Below are 18,803 nucleotides of genomic sequence, written 5' to 3'. Positions count from 1 at the left end.
CTTTCATGACTGGGTTCCTACTTCCCTTTCCAAACCCTGAGTTAGTTGTAGGTCCTGAAGGAACTGGATTAGCTCATCGAGATGCCCGGCCAAGTCTTTAGCTACAGTGAATGTCTTTACCACAAGTCCATGGAAGAGTGGCATCTTCCTACCAGGACCTCACTGTCTGCTCGTGGAAGAAGGTTGGAGAAGCCAGTCAGACATAATTCCATTCCCATCCCTTGTATGAAAGGTTTTTGGAAGAAATTCTCCCCTCCTGGGAGCACCAGTTCCAGTCAGACGCAGACAACTTTCTAGTATTACTGAGACCATCTTTTCTGTAGTCTATCCCTCCCTAATTGGATTTTTAAACCGTGAGAGTCAATCAATCAATGGTATTGATTGAGCACTTACTGTGTGTAGAGCACTAAGCTCTTGGGAGAGTACAATATGACAGAACTGGCCAACATGATCCCTGCCCATAAAACGCTTACAGTCTGCAGGGGGAGATGGCTATTAAAAATAGATTAAGAATTGGGGAAATAAAGTATACGAATATTTAAGTATTGTGGGGCTGGGATGAGTATCAGCATGCAGAGTGGAGGGCAGAGAGGGGAAATTAAGGATTTAGTCTGGGAAGGCCCCTTGGAGGAGGCGTCATTTTTTAGGAGGGTTTTGAAGGTGAAAAGAGTGGTGGCTGGTTGGATATGAAGGAGGAAGGAGCTCCTGTATTAAGGGAGAAAGAACATGGGCAAGGGTTGATGGCAGGATAAGTGAGATGGAGGTATAGACAGTCAGGTGGAGTTGGAGGAGAGGATGGAAATGAAAGGGCATCAGGTGGTAGTGTTCCTTGGAGATTTTAGGCCTTTTTATTACATCAGATGCTCCTTGAAGAAAGAGTAATGAATTTATGTTTATGGAAACAATGATTCTTCTAGGAATATAAGATTTAGTGTGAGAAGGAAACCAGCTCTTATCTTATTTCTCACAACTTATGTGACCTTGAAGTTGCTGGGAAGGCTTTCTGAGCTATTGGACTTTCACTGCTTGAAGCCTTATTTTCTTACTCAGAGGCTGTTTCTGTAAGGTGGATCCAACAATAAAGCTTAATCGTTTGAAGCAGGACTTTGCTGAGAACTTCTCTCGTAGGAGAGAAGTTTGGTTTCTGAAGAAAACCTGGGTGCTCGACTCCTAATAATTATAATAATAATTATAGTATTATTAAGCACTTACTATGTACTAGGCACTGTTCTAAGCACTGGGGTAGACACAAGCTAATTGGGTTGGACACAAACCCTCTCCCACATAGGGCTCACAGTCTTAATCGTCATTTTGCAGATGAGGAAACTGAGGCACAGAGAAGTAAAATGACATGCCCAAGGTCCATAGCAGACAAGTGGAGGAGCTGGGATTTGAACCCACGTCCTTCTGACTTTCAGGGCCATGTTCTATCCACTAGGCCATGCCGCACCTGGCTGATTGTTGCGTTTCTAGTGGGCCAGTTTAAGTTGCATCAAGTTGAAGGTTCGTTCCAAGGTGACTGTAAAAGAAATTGTATTTTATTGGTAGAATTGCTGCAGGCTGGTAAAGCCCATCAGACCAATCAAAAGTCCGGGTGGAGTGTTTTATGGGCTGGAGAGCTGAGGTCTGGCCTGCCCCAGTCCCGGCGTAGATCCAGTCTTGCTTGAACCTCATTCTGACTTGGAACAACACAGCCAAGTCCTTGGCAATTGAAGCAGAGGCCCAAAATGTCATCCAAACCTTGCTGGCTTGGCCTTGTCCCCATCTGGCCTGACCCAGAAGCTCAGGACATAGAAGGTTTGTGGACTGTAGACTGTAAGCTAGTCCTCTAGACTTTAAGCTCATTGTGGGCAGGGAATGTGTATGTTATATTGTACTCTCCCTGGTACTTAGTACAGTACTGTGCACACAGTAAGCACTCAACAAATACAACTGACTGACCGAGCGAGCCAGGACCTGTGCCGGTCTCTTCCCCCCTTATCCTGCTACCTAGATCCCTGGAGTCCACAATAAACATGGTCACTATTAAATCCTACTTGGTGCTGCAGTACATCCATGCAACTGAACAATGGTCAGCAGGGTGAGGGTTTAGGAAAATCAAGCAGGCGCTAAACAATGGTCAGCAGGGTGAGGGTTTAGGGAAATCAAGCAGGGCCAAAAGAAACCCTACCATCGGCAACTGACAGTGGTCGCAAATGTTAAAAAAATATGAACCGCAAGAGGAAAACTATGTTTCTTCAGCTTTCTGTCGCGCAGCGATAACAGAGGAAATAGGACTGAGACTCTGGTCAGTATGGACCCCAATCAGTAACGCCTGCAGAGAGAGCCATTTACAGTATTGCTTGGCAGAGTTTTCTTGTCATTGAGAGTCAAAAGGGAGCCAAGGAACTGGGTGATCTGGCAGGAAAGTACGTTCAGGTGTTTACCACCACAGCCTCTGTCCCAGAGCCTTGTGACTCAGTGGCATCTGGCCCCTTGCTGCCCAAATTGGGGCCACCCGGGAAGAACAGAGGCGAAAACCTGGAAGACAAGTTGGGACCTTACTGAGAGCTCACCTCCTCCAGGAGGCCTTCCCAGACTGACCCCTTCCTTCCTCTCCCCCTCGTCCCCCTCTCCATCCCCCATCTTACCTCCTTCCCTTCCCCACAGCACATGTATATATGTTTGTACATATTTATTACTCTATTTTACTTGTACATATCTATTCTATTTATTTTATTTTGTTAGTATGTTTGGTTTTGTTCTCTGTCTCCCCCTCTTAGACTGTGAGCCCACTGTTGGGTAGGGACTGTCTCTATATGCTGCCAACTTGGACTTCCCAAGCGCTTAGTACAGTGCTCTGCACACACTAAGCGCTCAATAAATACGATTGATGGACCCTGGACAGGCAGCTCCAGCCAAGAGGTGGCGCTACAGATCTGGAAATGGGCATTGGTTTTCATCCCAAGGCCCCATGAAAGGCCCCAAGGCCCCCCCAAGCCTTTCATCCCAAGGCTCAGGGTACCAATTTTTTGTCCAGAGTGCTAGGAATGGCTGACCCCTGCGAATTTATGTAATTTATTTCAGCAGTGAAATTGCCGGCCAGAAGCCGAGCAGCCGCGATGGTAAACTGCAGTCACCCCTTTCTTGCCGGTCGGAGTTGGCAACCACGTTTGCATTTTTGGATGTGCTGCGGTGGACTGAGTGGTGGGGAGCTGGGTCTGCTCTCCCGGAGCTTGTGTGGAGTTGCCGATGGGCCAACCTTGAGGTGGCACACTTAGAGCATGTCCGAACCCATCGCGCCAGCGAGGGTATTCCTGTGTGGTTGGAGGTGGGGAATTGCGTCGGCAAGAAGCATATCATTATGGCAGGAAGCTAGTTTCGGGTAATAAAGAAGATATTAAGCTAATAGCCTCCTGTTTTAATAAGTACCATTTATTAAAGTCGTAAATTAAAAGGGATTTTTTCAAGGCCGTAGCCCGAAACCATGAAGGATTCGTAGAAACCGTTAGCATCCCTTTCTTCCCAGTTCAAGCCCTAGCGATTCTTGATTTTTCTCAGGCAACGGCAAAAAAGGAAGCCACGGCCACTGAGCTGCAGAACAGGTAATGGAAAGTGACTGTAATCTGAATAGATAATTAACTGAATGCTCTTTCACCTTTATGCAGCTCTGCAAATGCCTACCTTTTCTGATTAGTGCTGAATCTCTATTGTACTGACCTGGGTGCTCCGTGGTACTGTAACTAAACTTGGAGCCGAGATTAATTTGGGAAAATGAGTTAATACCGTGGTGTTACAATAAGGCTGCCGAGACTGGGGCCACTTGTAAATGTTGTCTAAAAGGATGAAGAATGAAGGCAACAGACCAGTCCCTCCCAACAGTAATAATAGTGACAGTAATGACATTTATTAAGCACTTACTGTGTGTGTCAAGCACTGTTCTAGATACACGTTAATCAGGTTGGACACAGTCCCTGTGCCACATGGCACTCACAGTCAGAACAGGTATTTAATCCCCATTTTACAAATGAGGAAACTGAGGCATAGAGAAGTGAAGTGACTTGCCCAAGGTTGGAAGGGCCAGGATTAGAACAGAGTGTCTCTGACACCCAGGCCCGTGGTCTTTCCATTAGACTGTGCTGCTTTTCTCATTGAAGTGAGGTCAGCATTTTTAGCTGTAGCCAAGATGCATGCCATTAAGCCAAATTCACCCTTTGCTATAGCTCCAAATTCCAGTTGAGCTGATAATTGGAGATGGATGTTGAAAAGTGGAAACTAGCCTTTGGTTCTCCTGTAAGGATGGTGGATGAAGTGTTTTAGATGTAACCTGGGCATCATGATGGCTGTCGAGGTACTGTGTTACTTTACCTCATCTCCTCAGGCTCGGAAGGGGATTTTTTAGGCCAGGGTTTGTGTCCGCACCAAAGGAGTTAGTGGTACTTGTGGGCAGGGAATGTGTCTACAACTCTGCTATATTATACTTTCCCAAATGCTTAGTACAGTGCTCTGCCCATAGTAAGCACTCAAAAAAATACCATTGCTTGATTGATTTAGGAGTTAATCACTATGATTGACACTTCATTTCAATAGAGAAGCTAGTGTTCCTCTTGTCATATTCATTCAATTGTATTGAGCACTTGCTGTGTGCAGTGTACTGTACTAAGCGCTTGGGAAGTACAAGTTGGCAAAATATAGAGACGATCCCTACCCATGAAAGCTAAAAAAAAAAAAAAAAAAAAGAAGAAAGGTCTGAGGAAAAAACTAGGGCTCTTGACTCTGTTAAAATGTATAGAAATGTTGAAATGGGATGGAAAAAACTCTTTGGACCACTGGAATGAGGAAGATTGGTATTTCTTTGAGAACTAGGGTGTGTCTCTCCTAAAGGGGAACCATTGGCTTAGCCCTTCCCAATTGATTAACTTGGGCAGCTCTTGAGCTCTTTGCAGTTCTCAAGTCTTTTTGTGTTTTTCCTTACTGTGATGAAGTTCTCCAAGGCTCTGAACTTAACTTGAACCCTATGTGCTCAAGGAAAGATTTTTTTTTTTCTGCCACTTTCCAAAATTTCATAGTTCATATCCCTGCCCAGGCCAACAGCTCTGTTGTCCCCTTGGGATTGATGAAGTAGTGATGTTTGGCCAGAAGAGGGTAGGAGAGATATTCTTCACCATCCTGTCTAATTTACAGTTGCTTAGGGACCCTTTCCCATACTAAGGGCCCACCTTTTGAGGCCGTTGTCTTTAGCACTCCGCAGAAATAATGATTTTGAATTCCCAAATTGTATTGTCTGATATTTTGCCATCTGGTGGATTCTGGTGTCTGCGGTCTGTTTTTTTCATATTGGTACTATACATGGAAAAGCAGCGTGGCCTAGTGGACGGAGCACAGATCGAGTCAGTCACTCATATTTATTGAGTGATTACTGTCTGCAGAGCAGATTAAGCACTTGGGGGGCTACAATATAACAGACCCATTCGCTGCCCACAACGAATTGACAGTCTAGAGTGGGAGTTTTCAGAGGACCTGGGTTTTAATAATAATAATAATAATGATGGCATTTGTTGAGCGTTTACTATGTGCAAAGCATTGTTCTAAGCACTGGGGGGATACAAGGTGATCAAGTCCCACGTGGGGCTCGCAGTCTTAATCCCCATTTTACAGATGAGGTAACTGAGGCTCAGAGAAGTTAAGTGACTTGCCCAAGGTCACACAGCAGATATGTGGCAGTCGGGACTCGAACCCATGACCCCTGACTTCAAAGCCCGCGCTCTTTCCACTGAGCCACGCTGCTTCTCAGCGTGAATTTGCTAATCCCAGCAACAACTGCCTGTTCTGTAACCTTGGGTAAATTGCTTAACTTCTCCGGACCTCAGTTTCCTCATCTGTAAAGTGGGGATGAAAGACTTGTCTCCCTCCTACTTAGACGGTGAGCCCCATGTGGGACAGGGATCATGTTCAAACTGGTTAATCCGTATCTACCCCAATGCTTATTACAGTGCTTGACACCTAGTAGGCACTTAACAAATTCCACAGTTGTTATTACGAAAGGCTCAAATTTTCAGCCTCATTTGGAAGGAGTATGTCTCCAAGAAATCAGATGCAAAGCACAACTAAAACCGTAACAATCGTTTACGTATTAATCTTCGTGTTGTGGGGGGAAAAGAAGCTCCACAATTTCCCCTTTCCATTAGCTACAGGAAAAGGGACATCCTGTATTGTACAAATCCAGTGACTGATAAAGCCCCAGCCCAAACTGGGAATGTGTGTAATAGTGAAGCGCCTTTGACTCCATGACTGCAGAAGAGTTAAATTCTGTGCTAAACATAGTAATAATAATAGCATTTATTAAGCGCTTACTATGTGTGAAGCACTATTCTAAGTGCTGGGGAGGTTACAAGGTGATCAGGTTGTCCCATGTGGCGCTCACAGTCTTAATCCCCATTTTACAGAGGAGGGAACTGAGGCCCAGAGGAGTTAAGTGACTTGCCCAAGGTCACACAGCAGACAGCCAGTGGAGCGGGGATGAGAACCCATGACCTCTGACTCCGAAGCCCGGGTTCTTTCCACAGAGCCACGCCGCTTCCCATGTGCCTTGGGAATGAGAAACCACCCTAACGATGTTCTTCAGACGTTAAAATACCCAGACTAGAGGCAGCACAGGACCCCACTTTCTGGGTTGAAATGACTGGTGAGGAATTTCCCCAGCTAAAGGGGAAGGGCGCGAAGCCCTGGATCTTAGCCCACGCACTTATCAACCATTCCCCCAGACAGTCATATTGGGTGTAATTCCCTCATCTCCAGGACTTGCTGGAGAAATGCATTCCCTGCATTTTTGGCTCGCAAGGCTTGAAAGGCCCACTGTAAATATCCAGATCATCTTGTGGATGGGAATGGTAGTGGGAAGAATTCTAACAGTCAAAACAGATTTGATATGTAATTGATAGAACCTGCCATATGTCGGAAGCCTCCCGCTGGGTCCTCTGCGTCCTCTTCACGTGGTGCACAGCTTTCTTCTGGGTCTGAAGCAAGCTGGGCCCCTCTGCCGAAACCAATTTGTTCTCAAGCCTAGAGCCAGCTGGCCCAGCAAGCCAGGAAGGGGCAACCTTGAACCACATGAGTTAAGAGCAGCTCACCAAGGGCATGCTAAGAGCAGAACATCGCAACGTGACCAAGAGAAGACTCTGGAACCCAGATGCGGGCTCTCCCTTCTCCCAGCAGGGCGAAAGAAAATGAGAAGGGCCCAGAGAATTTCAGATTGGGTCAGAAAAAAAAATGATGTCCTTTGTTAATTGCTTACTATGTGCAAAGCACTGTTCTAAGCACTAGGGAGATACAAGGTAATCAGGTTGTCCCACTTGGGGCTCACAGTCTTAATTCCCATTTTACAGCTGAGGTAACTGAGGCATAGAGAAGTGAAGTGACTTGCCCAGTCACACAGCTGACAAGTGGTGGAGCCAGGATTAGAATCCATGACCTCTAACTCCCAAGCCCAGGCTCTTTCCACTGAGGAGTCAGAAGGAAGGCAAAATGACCATTTCTGCAAAGTCCCATTCGTTTATTTATATATCTGTGTTTATGCAGATAATAGCAAAGAATGATCTCTGGAATGCCCCCAACCTCCCCACCCCCCAACTTCCAGGACATCTGTAATGAGGAATTCAGGTGCCAAGAGGCCCTGAGGCTTTTTCTAGTTGACTGGGGTTTAATTAAGGGATTGAGAAATAGAATACCACACTTCTATGGAAATTTATTGGAATAATTTTAAAATGAAACAAATTTGGGAGCTGCTCATAATCACTTCATTGTACCCAAGAGCCACCATGGTATTCTGTAACTCCTAGATTGGTCATAAATCTGGTTCACACATTCAATCCAGCCCCTCCCACCACTTCCAAATCTTAGTGAAGGCAGTTGGCAAGGCCAGTTAACGACCGTTAAGAATTAGGGACTGGGGATTGTTAACTAATTTTGAGCACCTCTGGAGAAAGGCAGCCACTGGTAATTAATCCAATTACCACAGCTCATCAGTGCTATTGATTTATCCTTCCAACCCTGCAGTAGGCTTTGCGTTATAGCTGATAAAATCACCTCTGCTCTTCAGGAACCAGTTTACCTTATTTAGTCTCTTCCCTTTGGCATAATTTGAGAACAACTCTTAAAAAATTGCAGTCCCGGTTGTGGAGTACATTTGGATTTTATATCACCATCGTCATCAATCAGTGATATTTATTGTCCAGAGCCCTGTACTCTCCCCCTGTAGACTGTGAGCTCATTGTGGGCAGGAATGTGTCTTTTGTTACATTATACTCTCCCAAGTACTTAGTACAGTGTTTTGTGCACTGTAAGTGCTCAATAAATATGATTGAATGAATGAGTAAATACTAAGCGCTTGGGACAGTATAATACAATAGAGTTGGCAGTCACATTTCGGGCCGACAGGGAGCTTGCAGTCTACCCCCTTGCCCCCTACTCACCAATACCGGAGGCTAAAAAGGTCCATATGTTGCTATGAGAAGCAGCATGGCCTAATGGATAGAGCATGGGCCTGGAAGTGAACCTGGGTTCTAATCCCAGCTCAACCACTTGTTTAATATGTGACCTTGGGCAAATCACTTCACTGCCCTGTGCCTCAGTTTCCTCATCTGTGGAAGGTGGACTTGATACCCATTATGTGGACATGATACCCATTCTCCCTTCTAATTAAACTGTGAGCCCCAGGTGGGACAGGAACTGTCTACCCCAATGCTTAGAATAGTGCTTGACATAGTAAGCACTCAACAAAAATAATAACAGTTATGACAACTGGTGCCAATGAATCCATACCTCCAGCTCAGGGAGTGAGTCCATTATGGGGAGTTAAGCATCTCTCCCATATATTAGGCTGGGAGCTTTCAGTAATGAATCAGTCAATGGTATTTATTTGAGCACTTACTATGTGCAGAACACCGTACTAAGCGCCTGGGAGAATACAATATATGAGTTGAGAAATCCATTCCCTGACCACAAGGCACTTACAATCTAGAGGGGAAGGCAGATATTATTGTAAATAAAATATGGATAGGTCTATATCTGGCACTAGTCTGCTATGTGACCTTGGGCAAGCCACTTAACTTCTCTGTGCCTCATTTCATCTGTAAAATGTGGATTGACTGTGAACCCCATATGGGACATGGCTACTTTCCAACCTAATTATCTTGTATGTATCCCAGCGTTTAATGCAGTGCCTGGCACATTGTAAGTGCTTAACAAATATTGTAAAAAAAAAAAAGTACTGTGAGGCTTATAGTAACCCACCCATTTGTTTTGGAGCTGTGGGCAGGGATCACATCTTCTCTCCCAAATGCTTAGTACAGTGCTGTGCACACAGTAGGCAACCAATAAATACTATTGATGAGGTTTAGGCCTGCTTGAGCAACAAGGTTTGGTGGCAAAAACAAGCGCTCGATGGTGCCTCCAGCTACTGAAGCAACATCCGCGAGCCAACAAAAAGTCCTTAAATGACCGGACCCGAGGAGGCAATGTCCCGCCAAGAATTACGCAACGCATATGTCCACTCGGCATCTGTTGGCTCCGGGATTGAGTGACTCAGAAGCAGGTAGTCGGGGGCAGGTGATTCAGTGACTCCGTGTTTTTGCTAGTGTCGGATATGAGTGAGCCCTATAGTTGGTCCTGATGATGTGTCTGAATTGAAAGGAAGGGAATGTGTGCCCCTTAATTGTTGTCTGGTTTTTGCTTTTCAAACAACAGAGGAGAAAGACCTCGTTCGCTGTACCCCAACTCAGCTCCGCTCAAAATCTCTATTAAGGTCGGCTAGAATATGAGTGCTTGGGTTTAACGGTGCAACAGCAACTAAGTCCTTGATGAAGCGAAGTATGATCCACACCACAAGCACCACTTAACGGAGATCCTTTGGCTAAGTAGGGCCCTGTAACAAAGCTACATTAGTAACAGCCCTCCCTCCCCCTAAGAGGCACACAGGGAAGTCATTAAAAAAAAAAAAAATCCACCCATTGCACTAGTTTCCTGGCACTGTTTAGAGTAAAATGGAGGACTTTGCAATACAAGAGTTCAGTACATGAGGTCCTTTCAAAGTGCATAAATTTGCACCGTGACTTGATCATCCTTATAGGAAATTTCATTTTATGGCAGTGTTTTGGCAGCAAGCCGTCTGTTATAAAGTGATCTAGCTATTCACACGCAGCAAGCAAAGCGATTGGAAAGTTAGATTAGGAGTTTATAACTGAGAAGCTTTCCTTAAAAGATGGGCACTCCTCCTGCCCTGACCTTTTTAGCCCTCTCTGGCACATCCTGGATTGAGCTGGTAGAAGTTAGCGCTGGCCAACCATTTTCTCACACTGATTATCTCCAGCAGTTCGGGTGTTTTTTAAAGGAAACAATGACTGCTGAAGGATTCCTATTACAAGCTAAATAAATGGTTCCCAGATTGCTAGTCTTCTTACTTTGCTCTCAGTAGTGATAATTAGGTCCTCAAAAAATGAAGACTAAACTATTGGATTATTTTTTACAAATCAAATTAAATGATATTTCACAAAATTTGCATGTGGACAATGATGATTATTATTGGTCGAAGAAGGAGAGTTTCCTTTAAAATATTTGATATGTAGTATATCAACTTCCTGGTGAACAAGAGCCCTGAAGAATACATGATTTCCAATGAGAGGAAAACATGAGCAGTTGGAAAGTCTGACATTAAACTATCTTGTCCGGTGATGGTGGTAAACAAACTGGCCCTTGAGAAATTGTAGTTTTCACTCATGAAGTCGTGCTTAAGTTGGTTGTGTTGGCCCTTTAAAATTAGTAATAATAAAATGGTAATTCTGAAATCTCACAAGTAGCACAGCATTTAGGTAGATTTAGGCAAATGCACTTGAGACCCTACAGTTTCACCTCTTAAATATCCCCTAGGTGAATACTCCTTATTTCAGTTGCTACAGAGAAGCAGCTTGGCATAGTGGAAAAAGCACGGGTCTGGGAGTGAGAGGACTTGGGTTCTAATCCCAGATCTGTCAGTTGCCTGTTGTGTGACTTTGGACAAGTCACTTAACTTCTCTGAATCTCAGTTTCCTCAACTGTAAAATGGGGATTAAATATCTGTTCTCCTTTCTACTTAAGCTTTGAGCCCCTTGCGGGACAAGGGACTGTGTCCAACTTGATTAACTTGTATCTATTCCAATGCGTAGAACAGTGCTTAACACATAATAAGTGCTTAACAGATATAATACTACTACTAATAATACAGGCTATTTCATACCCAAAATGAATATCTTGTAGGATCCTGTTCCCATGAGAGGCAGACCCTAGTTGAGTTGCTACTTTGTGCAGAACACTGTATTAAGTGCTTTTAGTACCTCAGAGTTGATGTGACATTCCCATGCTGATCATTAAATGCTACAGGAGTGCAGAAGTGCTGCATGATTCAAAATTGAGATATTAGCTGAGAGGATTCATTCAATCATTTATTGAGTGCTTACTGTGGCCCTGGGGGCTGGGGGGTGGAGCACAAAAAAAAATTAATCAGGAAAGGCCTCCTGGAGAAGGGGAGATTTCAGAAGGGCTTTGAAGATGCAGGGAGAGCTGAGGGCTGGCAGGTTGAGAGGCTTGATCTGATTTATCTATAGCCCTATAACAGTGGCTCTTCTTTTTGGAATACAGATAATGTGCCATTACTAGAATCCTGCTTGAGGCCTTTTTTTTTTTTTTTTTGCATTTCTCTACCATTTTTTCTCTTCGGAAGTTTTTTATAAACCTTATCCTCCACCCAAATAGGAATCCTCAAAGAATCTGTGAAAAAGTAAGTCACCCAAGTCCAATTAGTACATGGGTCTCTGAGATGTGGTTCTTGTAAATAAAGAATGCTCTCTTTCCAAATAGTAGAATTTCAATAGGTCAGAATCCCAGGAAAATGAAGGAATTTTACCTTACACTGTTGGTGAAAGAAAAGTATTTAGTTCCATTGTTGTTTGCAGCCTTCAAGACAAATCTTAAACTGAGTTTGCGTTAAACATTATGATTGTCCCCTTCATGGGATGGGCTTCTTAAGTAAAAAGCCTATGTTCTAAATAAAAGAAGCAGAATTGTTTGTAGGAGTAAGCCAGCAGGGGCTTGTCTTTGGTGGGGCAGGTCTGCGACCAGAGCTACTTACAAAGTGAATTTTAAAAGCAGCAAAGATGAGATCTGAAACTGACATTTGTAAAAAAAAAAAACAAAAACAAAAACAAAAAAACTTACTGAATTGGAATTCTTCTATTTGGTCGTGATGACCTCCTGCTGCAGGTTCAAAGACAGCCTTTGTATGGGCTGAGTTCCTAGCCATTTGGCTCAGGGGAGTGTGAATCACAGTGGCCCTGGGAAATTGCATGTTACTTCTTGTCTGGTGGCTGTGATTGCCTTGGCTATGAGTCTTCAGCCAAGAGGAGCCACATGGCCTCGGGGAAAGAGCACAGGCCCTGGAGTCAGAGGCCCTGGGTTCTAATCTTGACCCTGCCACTTGTCTGATGTGTGACTTTGGGCAAGTCATTTAATTTCTTTGTGCCTTAGTTCCCTCATCTGCAAAATGGGGATTTAATACCTGTCTTCCCTCATACTTAGACTGTGAGCCCCATGTGGGATCTGATTATCTTGTATCTATCCCAGTGCTTAGTACAGTGCCTGGCACATAGTAGGCACTTAACAAATACCACAATTATTGTAATGATTATTATTTATTGTTATTATTGTTATGAGGTCACTTCAAACAAACTTTAGAAGTGGAACTAATGTTTGTTTATGATCCCTGAAGGGTAACTTGGCATTGGCATTGGAAGCAGCGTGGCTTAGTAGAAAGAGCATGGGCTTCGGAGTCAGAGGATGTGGGTTCTAATTCCGGATCCACCAGTTGTCTGCTGGGTGGCCTTGGGAAAGCCACTTAACTTCTCTGTTCCTCAGTTTCCTCATCTGTAAAATGGGGATTAAGACTGTGAGCCCCATGTGGGACAACTTGATTACCCTTAAATCTACCCCAGTGCTTAAAACAGTGCTTGGCACATAGTGAGCGCTTAACATATACCATCATCATTATTATTATTAATAGCCAAACCAGCACATTATAGCAGCCAACTCTAGTGCTAGGGAGGCACAGTATATTTACCTTTCTCAGACATTCCTCTGTTCACAGCTCTGGATCCAGGATTCTCTGATTCACTGCCCTGCCTGTGCTCAGCATCAGGTGTATTGTAGTATTAAACCCTACTGGCAGACTGTGATGAGTGGTTAATTATTATCAACTGGGAGGTTCCAACGTTGAACAGTGGAATGGCTAGGGCAGGGGATTTTTTCAATTTCCTGGCCCCAGCCCTATACCAGGGGTGAGGTGGAAATAGCCAATTAAGGGGCTGGAGATTTAGAAGAAATTGTGTGAACCTCCCTTGCGGCAATATCATCTCTTTAGGAAAGGGTTCTCACTACTTTTTCATGGGTATTATGGGGAGCAGCATGGCCTAGTGCAGAGAGCAGGGGCCTGGGAATCAGAGGACCTGGGTTCTAGTCCCGGCTCTGCCACTTGTCTGCTGTGTGATCGTGGGCAATTCACTTAACCTCTCTGGGCCTCATTTACCTCATCTGTGAAATGGAGAGTAAGACCATGAGCCTCATGTGGGGTATGGACTGTGTCCAGTCTGATTAACTTGTATCTACTGTTGTGCTTAGTAGAGTGCTTGGCATAGAGTAAGCATTTAAATGCCACAAATACTATCATGGTTATTATGTGGCAAACAGATTTTTCAAGTAACCCCCGTGTTATTTGGGTTTGTGTCTGGATCCTTCAAAGAAACCTTGAGGAGGTTGTAACAGAAAACAATCCAAAAGCCCTGTTGGGGCCTGCACTGAAAATAAGCTGCTGTTAAAATTAGGGATTCCAGCCTTGCAAGTAAAACAAAAAAAGGCCACAAAATAGTTTCTGGGGTTTTTTTCACCATCACACTCTAACCAGAAAATGACCCAGTCTGTCGGGCAACAGTATTTGAGTGTACACAGGGTGCTGGAGGCTATAGAGGAAGAACTGTAGAGAACTTTGTCTGCATGCAGACACAGCAAAAATAAAAGTACAACAAAGATAAGCTTAAGACCACCCAATTCCAAGATATGCAGATGATAAAAACATTCCCACATAAATGAATTTTTGTATAAATGTGGTATAAATTGTTACTCGTCTTGGGCAAGAGAGTGTGGGGGTTAGCCTTACAAAGTACCTTCAGTTTTCCTTCTAGTTTTAAGGAGAACCAAACTTCAAGCCTCCCCTGATGACTTTTGGACTTGAAAATGTTGTGGGACTTACATTGAAAGGGATGATCTGGCAGCAGTTGCTGCTGCCTCTGGAACAATATGAAACAGCTGCCTGACATCCCCTGGAACAGGAACAGATGTTGGCTGTAGCTTTAAAAGGTCCTGTGATAGGGAGGATTGCAACTAATTGCAGATAATAAAAATTCTGGGATGTATCACTTTTGGTGTGAGCTTTGAAGCCCATTGTTATCAGTCCGGAGTTCAGGTGAAGAGGCATGTTTTTGGAGGTGGAGGGGAACATCACCGATCAGAAACAGCTATTGAACAGCATCATGTAGAACCCAACTTCCTCATGGGGCCTCCATCGTGTGTTTCCCATTTGCAAGATTTGCTGGAAAACCCCCTCACTGGGAAAAGAAAGCAGGATGTGGGACACCAAACAGGAGACAGCTGGAGGGCCAACTTCCACTGCTTCAGCCAGCACTGTTCTGGGCAGATTTTTTTCAAGCAAATTCCTCTTTGAAGATCTCCAGATAAAACACGTTACTGTCCAAGTGAGGGTCCCAAACGCTTTGATACTCCTTGTGCATAAGGTCACTCATAAGCTGGACCTGCTGGAGAAGGATTCAGTTTTAGTCCAGAGAACGTGACCTAATTTTGAAATTGACCCTGGTTTTGTTATTTTGCCCCCCATCCCCAGGCCATTTCCATTAAGCCATAAACTCCACCTCACCCTCTCTGGGCTTAGAGTTCCTGTTTCACAATTCACATCCATTCAGTCATTCTATCATATTTATCCAGGATCTCAGTAAGCTCACTGTGTGGAGGCAGAGGAGATAATGAGTCCAAAGTGCCTCTTCAAATGCGGACATCATGGATCTGAGGTGAAGTGATTGGATTGGGAACCCTCTGTGTCACGCTCTGTACAGTGAGGGACTTCTTTCAGTTTCTCACAGACAACTGTTGACAAGTCAGGGGCTCGAGGCCTGATGGTTTTAGATTATTGGAGGTCCTCAAACTGCCCATCTGTTGATTGTCTTGATGGAGGGGATTTTACCATAGGAAATAGTCCCGATTTCTGGAGTCTGAGTGTTTTAAATAATGAACCTTTTTAGGTAGAAATCTTCTCTGTTCAAAATGGGTTCTGGGAAAAAATATCGACAGCCCTTTATTTTGAAATCACTGGGTTAGAAGACAGTTTTACTCATCAAATTAGAATCATGTGAAGATAGCCTTTGCAACTGGTCTCTTCTAGAAATATATTTTACCCTGCAAAAGAGTTAAAATGTAATGATGGTATTTAAGCGCTTACTATGTGCCAAGCACTGTTCTAGCAAAGCAACAGTTCTCATTCTTTTTCATCACTTGCAATGAATGTTTGCTCAAGCAGAAAGCATACTTAATAGGTGGGATTTATTAATGTGAGAGAGAACAGGGTGTTTTTATTTATTAGAGCTAGAAAATGAAAAAATCCAGGAGCCTGAATTTCATTCTGCTTATCATTGCTAAGGCTTCTTAAGCCTCGTTCAGTGCCCAGTGTCCATTTATGTAATAGAAGTATTGTATTTGTTTAGGGATAGCAAAGCCAAATTAATATCTGGAAAAGGCTTTTAAAAGCTGTTGTAAAAAAGTAATATGAAGAGAAATGGTTACTGTTGCAATCTTTTTTTTCCTCTTCACTTCATTGTTCTAAAAAAATCTTGCTCCGTAACTGTTCTTTGAATCAACCTCCGTCTGCTGCCTTTCACAGGAAGCATGAACACCAGTTTGTCTGGAGTGAATGTTGTCACTTAACAATGGGAAGATAACTTTTTCCTTCTTAGGTGAAAAGTATCCTTGAGATAATCACTATTGCTCCTTGCCCATTTGGTGCATGAATAAAATCTGACTTCATTCAGAGGTGTGCTTTAATGAAGGAAACTGAGTTCTCACACTGTTTCATTTGTGACACCTGTCAGTCAAGCAGCTTTTCACAGTACTAATCCAATGTGACCAGAACCATTTGGAGGGCAAGGAAAGAATCCCTATAAGCAGGAAGCAGCTTCTGTGTTGATCTTAGTGTAAGTTTAAACTTCTCTTTTGCAATAATTTCAGGTGGAGTTTTTTTTTGGTCTTATTTTAATGTTGGACATTTATTTGCAGAGAACCACTTTTCTGAAATACTTTGTTATATATCCCCCAGAGTCACAAATAAAATTGATTCCAGCTGTAAAGAGCTACAGGATGTGAAGACTTGGGTTTGGTTAATTATTTAATGCATTGCATTTTAATCACTCACCTCTTCTGCCTTTGAATTTGAGGAGATTACCCAAGAAATAATAAGGAAAGAATGTGCTTGAATTGTATTTCATTCAGGGAAGTTTAAGCACTTATTCTGCTGTAGCAGCTTCCCATTCAGAGCCCCAAACTCATTTTCCACATGAAATGACTGCTGCTTGATGCAGGTAATCTTGTGCTACTTTGGAATTTAACTGATGACTTTTTAACAAATATTTAAGTTATTTGAAGTATCTGGTTGGTGATATTGGCTTTCCAGAGGCATGAATACAAAATGATTCCAACACTGAACTACATCATTCTCCCCCACATCATTGCAGGACTGAAACAGCAACCCCCGACCCCATCTCCATCCACGTGAAGAGAGGGGAGCAAAAGATTCCTTCACTGCATGAAAAATGTTGGGAAAATTGTGACAATTTGACCCTGCCTGGAAGATTGGGGAGTCATTAGGCAAAGGGAGAATTGAGTTCATTATTGTATAATGCTGAAAAAATGTTCTAAAATAATTAGGAGCATCTCAGCCCACGGAGCCCTTAAGATCTGAAAACAGAGATTACGATTTGTTTTGTGCAAGTCCCATCACGTTCCAAAGTCTTATCAAAGTATTTTGCAAAATAATGGGAGGTCATTTGATACATGATTGATCTACTTTACAAGGACCAGAACCAAAGCGTGTTTTCATGTCCTCAGAGTTTATATAACTCTGTGGAAACCCGAAACTGAAACCTGTTTCCTTGCTGAATTATTTCTCTCCCTTAAGGGTTTAATGCAGCTATGTGCTCACTTTATTATTGTAGGACTGTGCATTAGTCAAGGATTGCTATCGTTTGGGATTTTTACACAGCCCAGATTTCACAGACCCTTGGAAGAAAATGGCAGGTGAAATCAAATCCTGAAATCACCTTTTTGATTACGGGAGGAAATGAAAAAAGAAATCATAAAAAGGGATCATTTCCGCTCACCATGGTTGGTGGAAGTTAGAAGAACTGTCCCAGATGTAGATGATTCATCAGTCAAACAGTGGTATTTACTGAGTGCTAACTGGGTGAAGAGGACTGTACTAAGTGCTTGGGGAGTCAGCTACTCCTAAGCTATAACCCCAACTACCTTCCTGTTCAATGAGGGCACCGAGGCTTCAAACAAAATAACTTGTAGTATTTCCTGAATCCAAGAAGAAAGCTAAACTGTCCATTCAACTTGGTGTTTGATCTTGAGTTCCTTTTTTTTAGCTGTCTTGTCTATTTTTAAAATAAGATAGTTGGACTCTTTGCAAAGTATAATTTTTCAATTGAATTTCCCTTTAGGATATGTTTTCTCCCTTTAGCTTTGCCTCTAGAAGATACAGGTGCTAGTCTTCCAGCCGATAGTTGAAAGGAATTAGCCGTATACTTTTTTTTTCTTGGTATTTGTTGTGTGTTTTTTATGTGCTAGGCTCTGTACTAAGTGCTAGGGTAGATACAAGCTAATCAGGTTGGATGCAGTCCATGTCCCACATGGGGCTCACAATATTAATCCCTGTTTTACCGTTGAGGCCACTGAGGCACAGAGAAGTTAAGTGACTCCCCAAGGTCACATAGCAGACAAGTGGCTGAGCTGGGATTAGAATCAAGGTCCTTCTGACTCCCAAGCCTGTTCTCTATAGTGAAAGTTGAATCAATCAATCCTATTTAGTGCTTATTGTGTGCAGAGCACTCTACTAGGCGCTTGGGAGAGTACAGTATAACAGCTGATAGGCACGTTCCCTGCCCATGGAAACAAAATGGAGAAGAAACTCAGAATTTATTAGCAAAACCCATGTGTACATAATTAATTTTTCATCCCATACATAAGAAAGGTCTTTTAAGTAGTAGTAATAATAGTATTAGTAGTAGCAGCAGCATTTATTGATCGTCCACGAGGTGCAGTATACCATACTAAGCTCTTGGGAAGTACAAAAGCAAATAATGCCCAAGACAGACATTTCAAATATTGCTTAGGAGAGACAGCCTGATTAGCTTATATTTTTCCCCAGCACTTTCATTCATTCAGTCATATTTATTGAGCACTTACTCTGTGCAGAGCACTGTACTAAGCGCTTGGGAAGTACAAGTTGGCAACACATAGAGACGGTCCCTACCCAACAACGAGCTCACAGTCTGTACTAGCACTTAGTACAGTGCCTGACACATAGTAAGTGCGTAATAAATACCATAAAAACCAAAACCAAACAAAAAACCCAACCTGACCTGCCCAACTGGCATCCTAGAGTTGTGGGCTTTAAGACCAAG

At 43.2% G+C, this 18,803-nt stretch overlaps 1 protein-coding gene across 2 annotated transcripts in view; it reads left to right on the top strand.

Moving 5' to 3' along the window:
• The window catches only part of SSH2 (slingshot protein phosphatase 2), a 218,674-nt gene that overhangs the window by 81,107 nt on the left and 118,764 nt on the right, over positions 1 to 18,803 (top strand). The gene's annotated exons all lie outside the window — the stretch shown is intronic.

Source organism: Tachyglossus aculeatus, chromosome 17 (genome assembly GCF_015852505.1).
Source record: "Tachyglossus aculeatus isolate mTacAcu1 chromosome 17, mTacAcu1.pri, whole genome shotgun sequence".
Classification (NCBI taxonomy): domain Eukaryota; kingdom Metazoa; phylum Chordata; class Mammalia; order Monotremata; family Tachyglossidae; genus Tachyglossus; species Tachyglossus aculeatus.
The sequence above is the reverse complement of the archived record's forward strand: the minus strand, read 5'-3'. Positions and strand labels throughout refer to the sequence as shown.